Genomic DNA, 22325 nt, shown 5'->3' with positions numbered 1-22325 from the left:
GTAAGCTGAGGACAAAGTGGGAATATGTGGACAGGAGAAAAACTAAGGCACTTTAAGAACAGCTGAAAATTGGGATGACAGAGGATTAATCAGAACTCTCTTTATGAAAAAGACAGTTGGAGGGCATGATGATTTAATAGAGCCCATTGGTTCCTCTATGTGCCTTGCAATTCCAATGTACAACCTCACAACTGGAATTTTAGAGACAGATGTCAAATTACTTTAGTGTCTGCATTTTTCTGAATATCCACCTTGAAGGCACTTAAAAAAACCAACCTGAATCAATCACCTGTATAGTATTCTTTGTTTTGTTTATGGAATCATCTGTGTCATACGCAGTAGTGGTTGACATTTATGAACAAAAGGAAATTGACAAAAGAAGGGATCAAAATATAACTTAGTCTTAAAGTAGTGAGAAAAAAGACTAGATGTAACAGACTGAGAGCTCTAGATGAGGACAAGTGGTTCTGACAAGGACCAAAAGGCATAGGAAGGCTGAGCAGTAAGATACCAGCTACAATTTCACAGAGAAAAGAGTGATATTCCCATGTCCTTACAAAACTCTCTTCTACCTTCTTGCATGCTTAGCATTCTAAGCAAATTTAGGTCCACCCCTTCCCCCACCCCTGGCCCCCAGGCATTCCTAGTCTATCCTATCCTTTTTTAAGATGAGGCTTCCAAAGCTGAAGCCTAGCAAGCTATTAATGATCCCACAAAGGACAAGAAAGATCCTCTTCCCTCTGCAGGAGTCTACCGGATACCAAGCAGCTGTGGACAAGTCTACATAGGGACCACCAAACGGAGCATTGCCCAAACACGAATCAAGGAACATGAAAGCCACTGCAGACTACTTCAACCAGAGAAGTCAGCCAAGCAGAGCACCTGATGAACCAACCTGGACACAGCATATTATTTGAGAACACAGAAATGCTGGATCACACCAACAACTACCATGTCAGACTATATAGAGAAGCCATTGAAACCCACAAGCATGTGGACAATTTCAACAGAAAGAAAAAACAAAACATCAAAATGAACAAAATCTGGCTACCATTATTTATAAACTCTAAAATAATAACAGTAAATAAAGAACAACACTCAAAAGCAAGGGAACTCTAGACAAGAATCTGGGATAGCTAATTAGTTCTCAACAAAGGATTTCTCCAGGCAGTAAAAAAGCCACACTTTGTTTGGCCATTAAATGCTAATCAAGGTGGCCAATTAAAACATTCACACCTACCTCCAACAGACAAGAGTTTTTTTTATCCCACCCTGGACAATCCATAGATACATAAACCCCATTTTCCTAGTTTCCAACAGACCTCACAACTTCTGAGGATGCCTGCCAGAGATGTAGGCAAAACGTCAGGAGAGAATGCTTCTGGAACATGGCCATACAGCAAAAAAATTAAAACAACCTATTCATGATTTTCTTTAAAAAATAAATTTTAATTGAAAGTTTAGAAGACAATCAAAATCCAAATAAAAAAGAATAGAAATAAAAAACGAAAAAAGAGGGGGGGGGGAGGAAATAATACAAGAAAAGTGGGTGAATTTTGTTTTAGGAAAGTAGGAATAATTAAAATAAGAAAAAAAACACACAAAAAATGTACCATTTGGTTTGATTTTCATCTGCTTCTTTGTGGTGGTCTCAGAATATTGATTTAGTCTTTATTAGCTTTATGTCTCAGTTTTCTAATTCTCTCTCCCATTTCGGGCATTCATTACCCTAAACAAGGATTTCTTATTTAGAATAGAGGTCAATCTGTGTTTTTATATTCGTATGTTCATCTTTTTCTTTTTTAAAAATATTATTTTACTGATTCCCAATTGATTTGTATTTTCCCTCTTCTTTGGTACGGTGTCATCAGGTGGGTCAATCTGTCCATATTCATGATTTCCATAAGTTTCAGTAACCATTCATCTATTACAACCTATTAATGATTTTCATCCAGTTTGTAATAGCTTCCTGGAATATCGAGGTTCATTTTGCAGCATGGTGCATGTAGAATTTCTCAAGTTATTACTGTCTTTCTCAGACAGATTTCATTCAGCTAAAACAAACTGTTTCAGTAGCCTAAGAATTGAGCCTTCAAGTTCATTTAAGAATATTTTTTTATGCTTTGCCGCAGTAGCAGCAAATGGAATACGGCTGACTTGCATGAAAAGGGTGATTTAATTAGTTTCACATAATCATCTTCTTGGCTGCATTTTTAAGGGTCATCTTTGTTTTTATTTAAAAAACAGTATAGCTTGAAGAGTGACCTTGTATTTCTCTAACTTTTGAACCCTATCAAAATAAGACAAATAATCCAATGGCCAAATTAAATCGTTCTCTAATAAAAATTAACTTTATTAAGTTATCCTTTGCTTCTTCTGGTAAGATACATTTGCTGCTGTTATGGTAGACATCTCATGGTTTCATAACACTGAGATGAATAAAAGGGATTTCTGGAACAAAACAATACTTTCCTGCCACATTATTTTGGATGATATTCTTTTTATCACTAACAACATTGTATCCATATCTTAATTATTATGTTAATTCATGCACAATACTCCAAAGAGTTGAATTAACCCCAAAGTTAATACAAATTAGAAACTCTGCCTCAGCATATTTTTATCTATCCATAGTGAAGTCCAGTTAAGCATGTGCTATTTCCATTTGCAATATTTCGCCTAAATAAAACCCTACACTGGAAACAGATTACCTTTAATATTAAGTAGCTCTGGATTTAATTTAGTGGAAACAAATGAGCTTAATTGCATCAAAAGCAGAAAAAATATGGATATACCGGCACTATTTTATACCAGATACAACTTAGAACACAGCATACATTTTGTTGCTATTGCCATACAATACAGCCATATATGGGTGGTGCAAGGGATTAAACCTCTGAGCTGCTAAACTTCCTGACCGAAAGGCCAGCGGTTCGAATCAAGGGAGTGGAGTGAGCTCCTGCTGTTATCCCCAGATTCTGTCAACCTAGCAGATCAAAAACATTCAAATGTGATTAGACCAATAGGTACCACTTCAGCGGGAAGGTAACGGTGCTCCATGTAGTCATGCTGGCCATATGACCTTGATAGTATCTATGGACAACGCTGGCTCTTCGGCTTAGAAATAGAGAGGAGCACCAACCCCCAGAGTCAGACACGAGTAGATTTAATGTCAGGAAAAATCTTTACCTTTGCAGCCATATTTGTTTCCTGGACAGAAATCAGATCAAAGGGATTGAAACTGAGTACTCTAAAAACTTTGGGCATATAATGAGACAACATGACTTATTAGTAAAGAAGAGAATGCTTGGTAAAGTAGAAGTAGGAAAAATGAAAAACAACTCTTGTTATCAAGACATTATTTCTAATGTTCTATCAAAACTATTATACTTGGTCCTACCATCTGAAGCAGCAGAGAACAAATTTGCACAGTGAATACTTCCTAGGTTGCCCTAAACACATTGAAGGCATCAAGTCCCACCTAATCTTGGAGGCTAAGCAGATTCAGCCCTGATGGATGAGAGATCATTAATGACTCCCTGCTGCTATGGGCTATATTTCAGAGGAAGACACTAGTAAAGCCACTTAAGCATTCCACTAAGCATTTCTTGACTAAGAAGACCCAAGAAAATGTATTGGCTTCTGAAGGTAAACTGATCTTTAAAATCTATAAAATACTCCTAACTTGGTCAACAGAGAAAGAACAGATAAAGGACTGTATGACACAGTGGGCAAAAAAAAATATTGGTCATAATATACAAATTGCTGATTGGAAAATACTAAATTAAAATACACCAACTCCTACGACTTATGTGAAAATTGGTACAAGATGATGTACCCCTTGTACATCACCCCAAGCAAGTTAGCAAAATGTTACAAAAATGTCTCGGAGAAATGCTGGAAATGTGAAACACACATGGCGGTGGAAGCCAGATGCCTTAAAGAGCCAGACTCAAGAGTATGTCCAAAGGAATAGTTTGGACATACTCTTGCCAGAATCATATCTGCAAAGAACTGGAAAGGACAGGAACAACCAAGACTGAAGGACTGGCTAATTAAATGGGTTGTTGTAGGTTTTTCCGGGCTATATGGCCATGTTCTAGAGGCATTTTCTCCTGACGTTTCGCCTGCATCTATGGCAAGCATCCTCAGAGGTAGTGAGGTGATTCCAGCCATGAAAGCCTTCGACAATACACTGGCTAATTAAAGTTAGAGATATCATGAACATGGATAGCCTTACCCAACTACACTGAAGCAATCAACAGAAGGCCCAAGAAAAGATTGACTGGACCACAGTTGAAAACTTTATTGAAGAAAGATTGCAGAAAGAGGCACGAAGGGCAAGGAACTAGATGAACGAAGATGGATCTGGAAAAAATGGTACTGGACTGTGCGGTGGGAGCAAGGAAATCACAATTGTCTTTCTAAATCTCTTTTTTCTTTCTTTTTTCTCCCCATTTTACTTTCTCTTAGTGAAAGTATTCTGTTCTATTTTAGGCTATACAGAAATTACCACATGCTGTTGTTGATGATGCTGTTTGCTTGTTATTTATTTTGTTTTTTGTTTTGTTTTTCTTTCTTTTGGCACTATGTACCCTCACCCCTAATCCCATCCCCAATCTCCCTGGTTCCCTCAATAAAATATTATCAAATGAAAATGTATCGGGTCACCATAAGTTGACAGATGACTTGAAGACAGACTGACAGATACACACACAGAGGGACCGCAAATATAGGAGCAAAAGGAGCATTAGAAGACTTGGTGAGCTGATAATTGAACTGTTTCACAGTTCCAAAGGATGAAGCTCTTCTCCTCTACATCACTTGGCAATATTTTTTATTCCATGTTTATCAGTTTAAGCTTTCAACCAGGTGAAAAAAACAAAGGTGGGTGGAAATAAAAAAAAATAGTGAATCTAGAATGCATTGATGCAAGTTCTAACAAATTGTTAGGACCAGGGAAGCAGTTTTCATCTTATGCTCAATCTTTGATGGAACTTTTTAATTGCTCACTATCATCTTGGCTTGGTATTCATTACAAAGACAATTTTATAATGACAAGATATGGATCTGTATGTTCCTAAGGGAAACAAAATAGGAAAGAAATTCTATTAATATATTTACTGATAATGAGATAAATTAATGTAGAATGAAGCTGCTATTGCTCTTGGGATTTTGCCGTTGGTACACAGTTCATGGTTGGAATTTTGAAGTCATGTTGTTTGTAAAGCAGGTAATTTAACTGATCCTTATATTTTATGAGGTTCTGTTTGAAAATTCTGAAAGTAAAAAGTTGTTTTCACATGAGCAAGCTTGAGAAAGCACGGGAATTATTTTCACATAATTTTAGTTCCTCTAGGCTCTCACTACAAATTTGGTGACAATTGCATCGAGCACAACATCTTCCCCTAATGCACATATTTTACTGCAATGAAGGAGATAGATTCCCAAGAGCACCTCATAAAAGCTTTTAAGCAACACAAAATTCCAAGGTGTCCCAAAAATCCATACTGCTTTCACATGCAAAGACTTTTCGTGGTGTGCATGTGTAGTTGTATGAGGAAAATGATTTTAAAAAATGATTCTGTTTAGCCAGGCTTGCAAATATTTGATTTTATGCTACTATTTGAGGTCACGTAGACATTTTTCAGGCAAAAAGGTAACATGGGTGGGAAAAGGGTTCCCTAATCTAGGGAAGCCCAGATGGTAGCTGCTCAGAGGAAAAGACCTGACCACCTCTCTAGAATTGGTTCCCTTGATGAACTACTCTTACAGTGAAGAAATTCCTTCTAATGTTCAATTGAAATAATCTGCCCTCCAATTTAAAACTATTAGACCAGAGTAGACCTGATCCTCTCCTCTGAGCAAAAGAGAATAACCTTGAACCCTCTTCTCTGCATGTGCCCCTGAGATATATAAAGAGTGGCATTGCATCAGTTGACTCTTTACCAGGCTGAATATGCTTCCTTCAACCATTCCTCATATGTATTTAAAAACTCTAAAATCAGGATAGTAAATAAAGAGCAACACTCAAAAAAAGAGGAATTCCAGACAAGAACAAATCAGGACCAGCTAATACCTCCCAACAAAGGATCCCCCATGCAGTAACCAGCCAGGCTTCGAAGCTGCAACACCATTCAATGCGAATCAAGGTGGCCAACTGCAACAATCACACTGGCCTTAGGCAGACAAGAGTTCTTTCTCCGACCCTGGACATTCCACCAATATATAAACACTTGCCTAGTTTCCAACAAACCTCACAACCTCTGAGGATGCCTGCCATAGATGTGGGTGAAATGTCAGAAGAGAATGCTTCTGGAACATGTCCATACAGCCTGGAAAACTCACAGCAACCTATTCCTCATATGTTTTGTTCTCCACACCTCTTATCACCCTTGTTGCCTCTTTCTGAAACTGTTCCAACTTGTCTATATCCTTTTGATAATCAAGTGCCGTGATGAGGCCAGGCTAGTGCAGAATATTGTGGCACTACTTCTCTTGTTTTTGAAACTATGGTTCTATTAATGCAGGCTAAAATATTTTTCTTTTCTCTGCTGCAGCATCATTCTATGACCATGTTCAATGCCCAGGGTCCTTTTTATATGTACTGCTGCTAAACCCAGGATCACCATTCTGTAAGTGTGTATTTGATTTTTGTGGCTTCAATGTAGAATATTGGTTTTGTTTTGACTGAAAAGGACAGGATGAGGGTATATCACAATTTTGACATTAGACAGACATATAGATAGATAGGTATAGATAGATGAGGTAAGTACCACTTTGCAGATATTTAACACAGGTAACCTATAGTGGCGTTTTAAATATATATCAATTATAATCTCTGATTAAGGGAGAGGAAGTCCCTCTCTGTAGCATATAGTATTGTTTTTACTGTGTAGTGTTGTTTGTAATGCATAGAGTTTCTGCATGTAGGTTTCTCGAAGTTGTCTTATTAATATGAAACTTGTGTTAATAAAAATAGTATATAAAAATACTGCTATTTAATTGGCCACAAGCAGTCTGTAGGAAGAGAGGGCTTTAGTTTTTTTCTAGCTAAGACTGGAAAGTTCTCATAATTGTTCCAGCAGATTTCTCAGTCAAATTGCCCTTTCCATCCCAGGTTTTTCCCTTTGGTTATGAAAGCTGAACAGACAGCTCTCTCAAGAGCAGGGGAAAGTAAAGTTGGAGTCTAGAGGCTTGGCCTTGCCTCATTTCTAATGGATCAGAAATCCCAAGACTGATGCATCTCCATTGGCTTTAGAGAATTTCACATACATATTGAGTATGCCTGCAGACTTCCTTCTATGTCTACACCCACCCATTTTTGTTGGTTCTCCCTTTGGTGCAAAATCTATCCCTTCATCAAATGTGCCTCACTTCATCCTTTTTCGTCTCCAACTCCCCTTCTTTTTCTTCCTCGAGACAACATATTGATTTTTGAAACTTCTACTCGGCTGTGGGTTTTCCAGCTGCTATGGCAACAGGGGAGCGGGAGAGAAGGAGAGAGTCCAGCATAGCTTGGCTTGGTGAACACTGTATCAGCAGGAGGCATCAGTTAAAGTGTCAGCAGGAGGTATAAGAAGGTCAACAGGCATGTCTTTAATTGGGCTTCTAGCAGTGTAGATGGCTCGGTAACACTTTGATCTTCTTGCTGACTGCTGACCAAGATTCAGAAGGTTTCATTAAGTGAACATATCCAGAAGGCTCCTGACAACAAGACACATAATCTAAAGAGTCATTTCATGGAATTGCTGGCATTTGAAGAACTAACACAGGAACTATGAGCAAGTAGAAAAAATCTATCTTGGAATGAGATAACGGGAGTGTCTCTACAAGGGTGGTGAAAATAAACCTGTCCATTTGAAAAACTTGTCCAAATGACTGGCCAGTCACAAGAAAGGTATACTGTTGAGAGCCAAACTCATCCAACTCTGCTTCGTTAGTACAGATGCAATTTTGGCTTTGTTTCAAGGCCCTGCCCCAGGATGATGACATCACTTAGCTTCTTTAACCCTGCCATATTCTAGCACAGTAGTTCTTAACCTGTGGGTACCCGGGTGTTTTGGACTACAAATCCCAGAAATCCCAGCCAGTTCACCAGCTATTAGGATTTGAAGGCCAAAACATTTGGGGACCCATAGGTTGAGAACCACTGTTTTAGTGGGTTCAGAAGTATTCCCATTAGCCACAACAGCTCTTGCTATTTTTCTCATGTTTATGGAATGTCTCTAAGAATGTATGGTTCTGCATAGTATCCAGAATTACTTGTTCCCATTATCCAGTATTACTTGTTGAAAAATGTTGTTACTGACAGCCAGGAATCTTAATTGAGAAGAATAACAGTGCAAGAAAAATCTTTTTTCATCCATTCCTTGAGAAGCCAGATCTGGCCATGGTGGTACATGCTTTATGTAGGTTTGCTTTAGTTACATCCGTTATGTAGGATGCTTTAGTTACATCCTCACTGGATTATTGTAACATGCTCTATGTGGGGATGCCTCTGAAGAGTGCTCAGAAACTTCAGCTGGTCTAAAGAGCTGCAGTCAGGTTGCTAACTGGGGCTGGCTACAGGGAGAAGACAACCCCCATTGTAGCAGCACCAGTGGCTGCCAGTCTGTTTTCAGGCACAATTCAAAGTGCTGGTTGTGAACATTAAAGCCCTAGATGGTTCAACTCCAGGCTATTTGGTTGACTGCATTCCCTTGCACGAACTTGCCCAGGCCCTGAGATCTTCAGGAGAGGCCTTTCTCTTCATCCCACATTCATTTCAAGCTTAATTGGTGGGAACAAGAGAGTGAGCCTTCTCGGTGGCAGCCCCTCAACTCTGAAACTCCCTGCCTAGGGAAGCCACAATGCCCCCCTCCCTACTGTCCTTTTGGTGACAGGCTAAAATCTTTTTATTCAGGCAGGCTTTTAAAGAAGAAGGTTTTTAAGATTGTCAGGGGCTGCTGTTATTTTATATGTTTTTAATTATGATTAATACTGTTTTAATACCTATATATTTTAAGTTATATTGCAATTACTTTAGTTATGAGCCATTTGAGTCTCCATTTGGAGAAGAAAAGCAGGATATAAATAAACATAATAATAATATTCAAGTGTCTCAAAGAATTGTGGAATAATTGTAGAAAAATATATGTGTTTGTTTGTGAGCTTGTGAACCAGTGACTTCTCTTCCTCAGTTTTTTACATAGTGAACACAGATTTCTTGTTTTATGCATGTGTGCCTCCTTTTCTGTAGAGGAAACAGATTTCCTCTGCACATAAGTATACAATTTTCTGCAAAGAAAATCTTTTTCTGCACAGATAACCATTTTTCTACAATTTTTTAAAATTATTTTCAGAATAATTCCTCTGTAACAGATTGGGACATTCAAATATGGGGAGAATACTGTGTTCATTTTGTCCACAGCAGAGAAAATTGCTCTAATCATTTGGCTTCGAATGTGGATGAAATAGTCAAGAATTTTCATCTGCAAATTCCAGTGTCCTTGATGCCGCAGGGTCTAACACATCTACCATGATATAACTCCTGTGCTGGTCAATGACCGAAATAAATGATTTGATTTGATTTGAACTCTATGGTGGTAATTCTTGGAATCTTTTCATTTGCTTGTTTTGAAGGAGAATGGCGAAGGACAATGCCATTTCCAGTGTCAGCGTAATGTTTCAGCTTATGGTACAGCTTAGTGTGGGAATAGTTGAGCAACACATGGTTGAACAATTTTACACCATTTTTGGATGCAAAACTCAGGTAAATGCAGCAAAAGCTCTAAATTCCAGGTAGCTTAAGGATTTATGGCTAGCATTTCAAGGAAAGCTCTTCTGGTGTAAGGGAAAAACTTAAAGAAGTCCTGGCCTTGTTATAGATACAACATTGGTTACGTGGGGGGCTAACACTTCTCCCTACCAAAAAGCAACTATTCCTCAATAAAATAAAATAAAATGTATATAAAATTAGATTTTTCCTTTTCTGTAAATGAAGCAAATTATTAGCATTAAGATTTATTGTATTCATTAATTGCATGTGAAGATATATTCTTGCTATAAAACCGTTACTGGTATCCCCAAAGGGTAGTTTACTACAGAGAACAAGAGTCAAGTATTATTTTATGGAGAATGGACTGATTTACCTACATAAACTGCAGCCTAAATTGTTTCTGTTGCACCATGAGACCCAAAGAAACTCCCTTTCTTATGGAATGATTTCAAATTTCAAGCATTTTCTGTACTTTGGGTTGGAACCAAAAGTTGCAAAATGCTTTTTCACACCTTAATTGCATTTAGCTATAATTGACTTACTGTGTTATATCTCCCATGAGAAAAAACAAAGGCTGTATATATCAGTACTTCTTCATCTGTATGCAACAATGAGTATGGATGGAATGGGAATTCATCAATTTATGTCTGGGAACAAATTTGGAGTTATTTAGAATAGGGAATGTCAATACATGTAGAGAACAGACAGAAAAATCTGGTAGTTTTATGTTAGATGGTGCTCTTTACCCATGAGATAAACATCTAAACTGATTGGCTATATATATATATATGTGTGTGTGTGTGTGTGTGTGTGTGTGTGTATAAGTTGCCCTGGGCTGAATCAATCTCTCTATATTAGTCCTGTAGCCAGAAACGTTGATGGCCCAGTATAGCAAACATGGTATAGTGATTTGAGAATTGAACCATCACTGTGGAGATTAGGGCTCAAATCCACATTTAGCCTGGGCAAGTCACAGTGTCCCAGCTTCAAGAAACTCTTCTGAACAAATCTCGCAAAGAAAACCCTGAGATAAGTTCATATTAAGGCCATCACAAATTGGAAACAAATTGCGACCTCATCACATGGGGCATTTATTTATTTATTTATTTTGCATTCTAGGATGCTTCCCTGTCAGTGTAGTAATATATGAGGGCACTACCCATCACACGACATTGCTGAACTTCCAGCAAAGGCCCCACCCAGAACAGAAGTGAAATCCTCATACAGTGATTCCCTCTCAACCTGGGAGACTTCCCATGTTGTGCTGGCTCCAGATCTGCATGGCTTGGGTAACACTTCCCTTGTGTGATGGGGGAAGTGTCACTGTGAGGGAGTGGTGCGTGCAGGGCAACAGATTAGCCCTGCTCCCCTCCATTCACTGGCAAAGCCAGGTGAAGCAAGACACTTCACCTGGTTAACGTGATAAGGCCATTTAAGTTACATAATAACAAGTATAATGAGAGTAATCATCAGAACTTGGAAATTTTACTTGAGGGGCTTGTTTGTATTCATTCATTGGCCCATTCATTCAATTACTAAATGAATAAGTATGTATGTAAACTTCATCAATGCAGTGGGTCTACTCTAGCAGGGAGCAATAACAGCATTTGAGACTATGAACATAACTTCTGAAATCACAAGTATTCTAGTTGTAATTTAAAGAGACATTTTCAAGCTCTGGTGGCCTGAATAGTTAAATGAAACATCATTGACATGTGATATGTGGAAATGCATACTTGGATGCTCTACAATAAGGATGCTCATACATCATCCATCAGGAAACAAACTTGCATGCAGGAAATACAAATACATTCTGTTGAGATCAACAGGTGGCCTGTTTCTGCTCTGATATTACTGCTCTTGAATCTGTACACCTACCTGCTCCCAGTGCCTGGTGGCTTCAAACCTGACCTATGTGTACACACCCAAAACCATTTCCTAGCAATTGCCAATTTCTAAAATAGCACACCTTCCTTGCAAGTCTGTACATGACAATTGTCAATATTCATTGTGTTTCGGACTCTCCCTGAACACCCCATCCCTTGCCTCCATAGCATGCACTGTGGTGTTAACCCTGAGCTAAGCAATCATCAGATCATATTATATGAGTTCAAGGGTTTAATAATTCATTGCCTTCAGAATGCCATTGTGCTGATATAATGTCTTAGAGGTCCATCCGAGGCAGATCTTGTAACAAGACAGCATTCAGTTTAACTTTACAGAGACATATCCACTGAAGTGTTCATCATCGGAGTATTTGACCCATAATATATGGGCAATTTGCACCATTTTCTAAATTATAGTCTTTTTCTGAATTTTGTTTTAAAGTGTAATGTCAGATTCTGGAATGTGACAATATAGCTGTCATTACAAGATGTATGAACAGATGGTTCAGCAAAACCATACTCCGGTTGGAGTGATTGACAAAGTGACTTGTCAGAGTTTACCAGCAAGATCTACTCTACTATGCAGCTTTATTAATTTGCAATTATTTCATTGCACTTTTAACTAAATGTGGGTCCACATGATGATCGAAAAGGAAAAAAAGGGATTAAAAAAAGAAAGAAAACAGATTAACCACAAGCAAGGGTACCCAGAAAAATTACAAAAGCAACCCTGTGTCTTCTAAATTGAAGAAATCCTTCCCTGATATCTAAAGAACTCACATGGACCTTGAGCTCATTCCAAAATTACTTTGCAAGTGATGCAGTTGGGTTTATGCAAAATGATGACACTATTTGCTAGTCTGCTAGATGGAGAGGAGGAGGGAGGGGAAAGAAGGAACTAGGACAGAAAGAGAGAGACAGAGGTGAGACTGGAGGTGGGAGGAGGAGCAAAATGAGAGCACTGATCATCCAAATAAGAATACCAATAATTTTTTTCTTCAGAGAGTGAGATACTGAATATTTTTAATACTATGAATTGTTATATTTGTAGTATAATCACATATCCTGGTAACTTTGCCTTTCACTTACTTTTGAATGTGATTCTTCACTCTTGAAGGTAGCAACAAGTAATCTCAGCAATTATTTGAATGCAATATTCCTGCTTCTTGGCAGGGGGTTGGACTGGATGGCCAATGAGGTCTCTTCCAACTCTATGATTCTATTCTGTTGCTAGAAAGTCTTAGAAAATCACACGGTTTTCAAGGCTATTCACAATTTGATATTTATTGTGAAGATAATTCACATATGCTTTGTACATAAAACACTTTCCATACAGGAGTCAGTGTTTTCTACGTGAAAAATAATATTTCAGTGCAGAAATATTAATCCAGGCACTAAAATGTTATTTTCTGCACAGAAATGTCATTTCTGCGCAGAGAACTTTAATTGGGGATTTGTTCTGCACTCAAATTGCATGTGGCTGTTTTGTAGACAAATCAGCCTTTTGTGGAGAAATGTTAATTCCTGCAAAGAAAATGTTGATTTCTGCACGGAAAACTTTTTTTGGACAGAAAACATTTTTTCTATTTAATTGTTTGCATAGGAAGACTGCTGAGGGATGCTCAAAAGGGACTAACATTAAAACTATAACAATGTGTGAATTAAAATCTAATGCATACAAACACTAAGGATTAATTACTGGAAGTATTAAAAATAAACAGTTTATACTATTAAATCCAATAAAATGCACAAAACACCCCACCTCCAAATGTACTTTAGCTAGCTGCAATTGCAGCTAGAGATCGTGACTTATTCAGATGGCAAGAGGAGTGCAGAAGGATTATGTTTCCAACTACTAGCAAGCAAGATGGTACCAAGGAACTGCTGTAGGGCTCCTGCTTCTGATTGTCACAGCTTTGATTGCTGGCAGAAAGAGGGTGAATGTCAGTTGACAGCTGACTGGACATCCAATTCACAATGTGGCTTGTGCCTTGTTTGGGAAAGCATTTCCTGGTATGGTGCCATGGCCATTACTATGTAGAGTGAGTGAATACAAAACAATTACGGATCTGTAATTGCAATGCAAACTGCCATGTGTAACACTGTACCGCAGACAAATGGAAGTGACTGCATCATTCATTTGCAAAACATTACTTTTTGTGCAAATTCACCCATAAAACATTTCTGAAATTTTCACAGAAAGATGAAAGATCTAAAATGAAAAAAAAATCACAAAACTATTGCGCTGTATGTTTTATTCAAATGCAAAAATGTATGTTGTCCCAAACCATTTTCTGTACAATAGTAAGTGTCCTAAGTACGTGTTCTGTTTTAGCTTTAGTATATTATGTGAACACAGTATTTTGTAATCGTATTGTGCTATATGCGAATCGAAATAAATAAAATATTCACCCCACCACCACTATTATGACTTTTCCAAGTAAGCTAGAGATGGGCAAAATATATATGTAATATTGTCTGCTCAATTCATTGTATTATATGCCATGACTGTTGTTAACGAAGGGATATTATTGTCTGCTTCAACTAAGAAATGAAAATGTCAAAGAAAAATCTTTCTCCTTGAAGAACAATATATCCTCCTCCTTACCCTCTACCCATGCAAAATACCTTATAATTGCCCTATTTAAATCCTACAGAACTTCCTATGAGACGTAAATGTCACAGTTCAACTCATGCAATGCATTCCTTCCTAAGTCTTACTACATGCATGCTTTGATACAGAAGCAAATATTTGTGTTAAGATATGCAAGAATTTGTGAGGTTTTTGCAAAACATATTTGGCTTTTCAGTTCCACACAGAGTGTGCTGAATAAGAAAGTTTGCTTGAGGGATTAGAGTGCAGCACCAAGTGTGTATTTACTATTTACCCTTCGCTATGGAAAATTTTGAATATGCAGCAAAGATGGGAATGTGCAATATTAGTCAGAAAAAGCCTAGTATGAATGATGCCAGCATAGGTGATTCATATTTTGAATGCCATCAATTTTACGGACTCATCTTTCTTAAGGCACATTACTTCCTAGCCCTGCAATTGCAGAATGACTAATCCACAATCAAAGAGCCTGCCACCATTAAACTGCTTACTCAGTAATGACTCCAATGATTCTGCTAGGACTATACCAAGGTAAATTGGTTGTCAGTCTGTGGTAGAAGGTTTTCATGTACTTCTTTGTGCTCAGATGGAGAAATCGGTAGGGGAGGTGGGAACAAAAACATACAAAGTACCTTATGCTTTCCAAACAGGTGCTACGGGAAAGAGAATGCCATAGCATCACCATCATCCCTGCAGCCAGGTTGGGCACAATGTTCTGGTGCAGTGGCTTGTGAAATCAAAATTACATTAAATGCCATCCTAAGACTTAATCGGAAAATGCACAACTCACAGTGAAATTAGTCTTTTACTATCACAACGGTGAGCAGCTAGGAAGGGGCTGTGTGAGTCCTCAAGGGGGACCTGGGGTGACTACTCTTTCCTTTACAACCCAACCAAAAACTAAATTCCCCTTCCAACTCTTTTCCAGTAGGCATTGGAGGCAATTTTTGCCTCTCGGGGAAACACTTCATGTTCACTTCCCCCCCCCCCCAAAAAACAAAAACAAAACAAAATGTCCCCTCTGGACCTAATTTGGCTTGGAACATTTAAATGGGGAAAAAATACCACTACACACTAGAATAATTTTCTGGTCCCTTTGGATCACAAAAGTAGTGCTGGGGTGTATGGGACTCCTGGGTTACACTTTGCTCACCCTTCCACTAGCACAATTCAGGCCATAATCATAATATCAACATGACTCTTCTTCACAGCAGCCATAATGGAACATATATTCTCACCATTCACCGAGACACATGGATGCTGCTTCAATGCAAGGAAGGTATTGTGAGGTCTATTTTTGTTCCCCTCAATCATGGCCAAACTGTATTTCTTTACGGTCAAGCAATGGTGGTGGCTGGGTTACAGTCACAAGTCTAGAGAGGGATATGTGAGCTATGTAAAAGTCTCATTTTTGCTGAACTCTTTTTGTAAGTTATGTGCTACCAGGCCATGAGTGTGGGGGGAAAGAATGAGAAGATAAAAAAGGCTGTCTCCTATCCCTTGGGATCCTTCTATGTGTGGGTGTTGTGCTTGCATGGGGAATTAGTTCGCTATATATCCCTCTCAGAAATAAAGCATGCATAATTTTCATTCACTGCATTCCATCATCTGACAGTCCACTGGGAAATTCTATAATTCATATTTCATAAATCAGGATATAATTAGATTATATCACTTGGAATACACAGACACACAGAGAGAGATCTTTTTGTGTTGATGCTCACTGAGACATTATTTGCCTGACTATTTATCACTGCCTGCTGTAAACTCAGCTTAATTGTTGGGGGGTTTGGTTACAATATGAATTCATACATGGAAGTTGTTCCCTCCAGAGAACTATCCCCCACGTCCAGTATTTCAGATCAGTGTATCAGTCAAGACAAAGGAATGTATTAGAATGCAGAGATGTTCTCCAATGCCTCTTATCAATCTGTGAATTTTATCACTGCATTGTGTGCATAACATCCAGATTGCTTTCTCTGAGGAAGTAGTTGAGTGGAAGTTAAGTAATAGTCATATTCCTTAGACTGATAATAATAATAATAAAAACAACCATCATATCTAGTACAGCCACCATATCTACAAGATTGGTACTTGCAGTTTTACTTATCTATATCTAAAACAATGCTCTTTGGGCAGGCCATGGGAGCCCCCAGTGGCACAGTGGGTTAACCCGCTGAGCTGCTGAACTTGGTGACCGAAAGGGCACCGGTTGAAATCAAGGGAGCAGGATGAGCTCCTGCCGTTAGCTCCAGCTTTTGCCAACCTAGTAGTTCGAAAACATGCAAATGTGAGTAGATCAATAGGCACTGATCTACTCCATACTGTCATGTCAGCCTCATAAACTTTGAGGTGTCTATGGACAACGGTGGCTCTTCGGCTTAGGAATTGAGATGAGCACCAACCCCCCAGAGTCAGACACAACTGGACTTAATGTCAAGGGAAAACCTTTACCCTTTTACCTTTATCTGGGCTAGCTATGTTCTCCTGAGCAGAATGACCAAAGGTTCATGCTGACAAACCTAAAAATGCTAGAGAGGTACCCTGTCTAACATTTTTGTATGTCTTCCAGCACAATTCTATGGTTTGCTTCCTCTAAAAGTGGTTTATTTCCATAGGGTTCTCTATTATTTGGTTTCATATTCCCAGGTAAGCCCAGGAATTGAACTCTTTCATGTAACTCAATGGGCTGACTGTAGCTTCATCCAAAAGAAATGTAACTGAAGCTCGCAGTACCTAAGAACCCTTCACTCAAAATATGACTATGTGTGGGTGTATTCCAATATCTAGAGTGAGAAAAATTTAGGATCGCAGCACCAAGAGATGAATAAAAGGCTTTCTCTTATAGAATCATAACTGGAAGGAACTGCAAGACCACCTAGTCCTATTCCCTACCATTCAGGAATATCTAACTAAAGTATTCACAAGTGATGACCATCCAGCTACTGTTTAACAATCTCCAAGGAAGAAGAGTTCATCACTTTATGGGACAATGCCCATATTTGCATTATGTACAAAACCATTCTTGCAACACTGCCTCCAGGTGCCATTCATCTTCAGGAAACAGCTAGAAAACATGAGGCACTCCACTATAAAAGGAAAGAGACTCAAATTATTTAAAGTTAATTTAATTGCCAAGACATCTTGTCCTATCTTGTCTTATTTGTCACTGTAGGGAATTATTTAGAGTATTCAGGGAGACTGGATAAAATATGAGCTTTTATGTCTTGAGGGAGGAGAAAATAGATCTCTCCAGAGGCTGATGTGTTAATATGTTTCTGGAAAGAGAAGAAGGAATAGGGAGAGAGGGAGACACAAAGAAAGAGAGGAGAAGAAGGCAAAGAGAGAAGACAAAGGTCAAATGTGGGGTAATTAAAGTGTAAGAGTTCAATTGGATAATTTGTTCTCTCATTAACACTGTAACATGGGATGGTTTCATCTTTTAAATGTAACAATATGCCCATGGTTCTCTCCTTCACTCCCCCCCCCCCCCCCCACTTTATGAGTCCGTTCAAGTGGAACTGGAACATTGGACAATTTTTCCTTTGGAGTTTCCTGAAACAACTTGTACTTTTGTGCTCTGAACCTAATTGACGACTCTTCTCTGAATTTGGGTGGTCAATCATTCTTCTTGTTCCTCAGTTTTAAAAAGTCAAATACATCAACATTAATTAAGACTGTGATCCAATGCACACTTACTTGAGAATAAGTTTCAGGTAAGTGTTTTGCAATTATGCAGGCACAATGCTCTTGTTGAAACGTACAAATTCCCGAACACCTAAATGATTAATCTATCCACTTATTTAGTTTTATTTATTAAAATATTTATAGTTCACTGTGTAGCTCAAGATCTCAGGGCGATATACAGATAGAATCACTTTAAAGCTGTTTAGAACTATTTAAAAATGCAAAGGAATAATTTAGGAATAATTTAGATTGCCTAAAAGCATATTAAACAATTCAACAATTGGGAGAAATTAAAAACAGTTTAAAACCTGTACAACAGTCAGTGATAACTAGAGATTTCCCTATCAGGATGGCAGTGAATATACTCTGGCTTTTAGTATGAACTTTAAAGGAACACTGTCCTTTCCATAAGGCAGATGTGCTATCTTACTGACATGGAAAATGCCAGTTGCCACTGGGAATGGCACTGTGGGCCGGTTCACGCTACAGAATTACAGTGCAACTATTCCACTTTGCCATGACTCCATACAAGAATCCTGGGTTTTTAAGGTTGGTGAGGCAGACAATCCTAAATACCCCTTCTTAAACTACTAATCCCAGGGTTCCATAGAATGGAACTATGGAAATTAAAGAGCAAACATAGCACTATAAGTCTATTCAAATGTGCTCCTAGAAGCATTTTTGATTAAGAAGAAGCTGCTTTGTGGAAGTCGTTGTTTAAAGAAAGGCAACTGAATTGGCCACGGTAGTCCACACTCTGGTTACATCCCGTTTAGACTACTGCAACGCTCTCTACATGGGGTTGCCTTTGAAGACAGCTCGGAAGCTCCAACTAGTCCAACGCTCAGCAGCCATGATTTTAACAGGAGTGGAGCGCAGGGAGCATGCAACCCCCCTGTTGCGCCAACTCCACTGGCTACCGATCTGCTACCGGGCTGAATTCAAAGTGCTGGCGTTGGCCTTTAAAGCCCTAAACGGTTCCGGTCCAAGCTACCTATCCGACCGCATCTCTGCCTATGAACCCACCAGGACTTTGAGATCTTCCGGGGAGACCCTGCTCTCGATCCCGCCTGCTTCTTAAGCTCGGCTGGCGGGGATGAGAGATAGGGCCTTCTCGGTGGTGGCTCCTCGGCTGTGGAACGCCCTTCCTACGGACATTAGACTAGCACCATCTCTAATGGTATTCCGCAAAAAAGTGAAGACCTGGCTGTTTGAGCAGGCGTTCGAATAATTATTGCAATGATTGGTTAATGAACACTGGAATGAAACAATGGATGATGAATCTGGAACATGTTTTTGATGACGAGACGACAGTGAATGGGTATTGTAGTAACTGTTTATTAATTGTGTAATGTGTTAGATTGTTAACTGTTTCTATACTGTAGCACTGAATTTTTGCTGTTCGTATTTGTTGTGAACCGCTGTGAGTCGCCTTCGGGTTGAGAACAGTGGTATATAAGTAAGGTAAATAAATAAATAAATAAATAAATAAATAATCCTTTTATCTATTTTACAGAAATGGATCCTAGAAATATACTTAGCAGTGAAAGCAAGGGGAATGTCTCTCCCTACATATGCCAGTATGATAACTGATGTCTTCCAGTTGTAACACCAGTGGGATCAATACACTGTATGGGTCTTTTCCCTTCTGGCATCTTAATTGTAGAATACCCTCCCCTTGGATCCTCAGGACTCTTCTAGATGGACAAATGAAGTGGGCTCAATCTCGTGTCCAATCTGAACCCAGGGGGTGTCTAGACAGCTGTAGCAAGTTCTGCTTAAGAACCAGTCTAATTGTCTGCATAGTCTTTAATTTGGGGAACAATCTGAACCCTGCTTCAGGATTCAGGTTTTCTCTTGAGCTAGGGCACTTCCAGACTGGGGTAACACTCACACTGAAGTAGGTTTAAAAAACCCACTTTGACGTGGATTTCTGTCCCCAGAAGAGCCCCCAAACTCAGGCTTCCCCAGGCTGGCAACTACCGGAATGGTACCCAGAAACCCAGAAGACCCCAAAATAAGCCCTTAACATTTAAAACAACTTTCTCAGCCTGCATTAAATCCAGGATTCCTCCTGACATGTAGAAATAATGTGCCAGGAAACCAGGAGGTTGGAGTGAGGAGGATGATTCACACTCCCCCCCCCCCCATTTCTTGGCATGTCATTTCTACATGCCAGGAAGACTCCAGGAGTAACTTACTGATGGTCGGGTAAGTTGGTTTACATTTTAAGGGATTTTTGGGATGTTGGGGGAGGGGGTGGGTTCCCTTTCAGTTTTCTGGGCTCCTGGGGCCCAGAAAAGTGAGATGGATTGGGCCTGGGGATCATGTGATGCACTCCTTGGACCCAATCTTCACAAAGTCCACACCTGAGAGTAGCTTGACCACAAACCAATAGGTTAGGTACCTGCTGGTACACCCATATCTAACAAAATATGTCCTTTCTAGACATTTTTGTAGGTTCTCCAGGAAATTTTATGGCATGTTTCCATCAGAAATTAACATAGTCGTGCTGGAGAGCCTATACAATTCCTAAAGAAGAAACCTTTTTACATCTTTCTGTGAGTCTCTATGGTGACTTCCAGCTGAACTCATTCCTTTTGATAGTGTCCAGTATTATCTAAGGTTTTCTGTTTCCATGTTCAGGATACAGGGGTTGTACTGTACTAAATATTTTTTAAACTGATATATCAAAATGCCAGTGGAGGGTTGCCCTGGATTAAATATGTATATAGAATAGTCCTTTGAGCTCCTTTGCAAAACTGGCCTCACCACAGTTGCACGCTTAATACATCTATTTTCACAATTGAAATGTCCTGTAGACCACTAGCACAGTGACACTAATACAAGGACATAACTAAATAGGATCCCTAGAATGATAGTGTTGAATTGTCAAATAGAAGAGCCAAGGATGAAACAAGAGATAAGAGCAGACATATATAGGCAAGGCCACAGGAAAAGGCTTATGAAGCTTTGAAACAGTTCTGGGCACTATGGTGTATCCATAGGCTAATTTTCTGCCCACACTGTAATGGTGGGGGGGGGGGGGGGGAGAGAGAGGATGGAGTGGGAAGCAAGCTAAAACACGTAGAGAGACATACCTTTCTTTTTTATGGTTAGAAAAGAAAACATTCAGGGGAGTTTGAAGGGGTCAAGGGCCACACAAACAAAATTGGAGGCCACATGGCTTCATTTTTCTCACCCCAATTTAAAGTAATAGCCAAGGAGTTTGTTTTGCAAAGGAAGGTGGAAAGGAAGTCAAGCCACCTTACTACTGGTTAATGGTGCATCAGGTGTGAAGAAATAGTATGGTAAATAAAAGGCTGTGTATCCCAGCTAGCATTACAATATTGGTGGGAACCCAGCATGTAAAGGGTCCTCTCCTTGCGACGGGAGGGATTTAGCAAATGACTTTGTTTTTTTCTTCTATCATCACAAAGCTAGGATTCAAATTATAAATATTTAATAAACAGGGGTGAAAAACTTCTGAGGGACTTTGCTTATGAGATGCAAGGCATAATTCTTCAGGCGGCAATCACAACAGGAAGAAAACAGTCTGGGAATAATGAATTAACATTTGAAAAGAGACAACCAAATTTTGTGTAAACTCACATCTTTGAGGAGAATCAAAACTAAACAAAAGCAGAAGTTGATAAGGTCACAGCAGGGTGTGGTGAACATATCACAGAGGATGGAGTTTAATAACTAAAAGGCAGCGTCTTGGAAGCCTGACTTCTTTTAAACACTTTGACAAAAATAAACTCGGAGAATCTTGGACTAAATCACAGATTCAGGAGACATCCAGTACCACCTATTTGGTTTTGCTCATATAAGTCTAGAAATTTGACTTAACCACAAGTCAATATAAGCAGTGTTCTTTAACTCTTATATAAAAAGGAACCCACTCTGAGTAGAGTGGTGAATGTCAAGAGCTTAGTCCATCCTGGGAGAACCTGAAAGAAGCCATAACACCTTCTTCTCTCTTTCCACTGTGGTGCCTATTCTAGCATTTATAATGGCTTGGAAAATGGTTTTGTTGGAGCTAAAGTGGGGCTGGTAATTTCCTTTTTTCTGTCACATGTTCTTATCTATAGTCTGTGTCAAAATCCATAGTTTCGGGCCCCAAACCCACCCTTGACTTATATATGAGGTTAACTTATAAATGAGTACATAAAGTAATTCATGCAATGACTTCATACAACAATTTCATGTATATACACATCGTATTGTTCTGGTGCAGTGGGCAGGGGCAGTCAGCAGAATCTTACTTTGTTTCTGCACATGGATAGACAAAGGAGATGGCATTTTTCATGGGTCTCCCAAGGGGTTTCTCCACTCAACTCTGTTGAAATTTCAAATACTGTCCTAATACAATTGG

General features: G+C 39.1%; 1 protein-coding gene across 39 annotated transcripts in view; it reads right to left on the bottom strand.

Annotated features, from left to right (window-relative positions):
• The window catches only part of NRXN1 (neurexin 1), a 1138555-nt gene that overhangs the window by 769624 nt on the left and 346606 nt on the right, over nt 1–22325 (bottom strand). The gene's annotated exons all lie outside the window — the stretch shown is intronic.

The sequence above is a fragment of the Anolis sagrei genome, chromosome 1, assembly GCF_037176765.1.
Source record: "Anolis sagrei isolate rAnoSag1 chromosome 1, rAnoSag1.mat, whole genome shotgun sequence".
In the NCBI taxonomy this organism is placed as follows: domain Eukaryota; kingdom Metazoa; phylum Chordata; class Lepidosauria; order Squamata; family Dactyloidae; genus Anolis; species Anolis sagrei.
The sequence above is the reverse complement of the archived record's forward strand: the minus strand, read 5'-3'. Positions and strand labels throughout refer to the sequence as shown.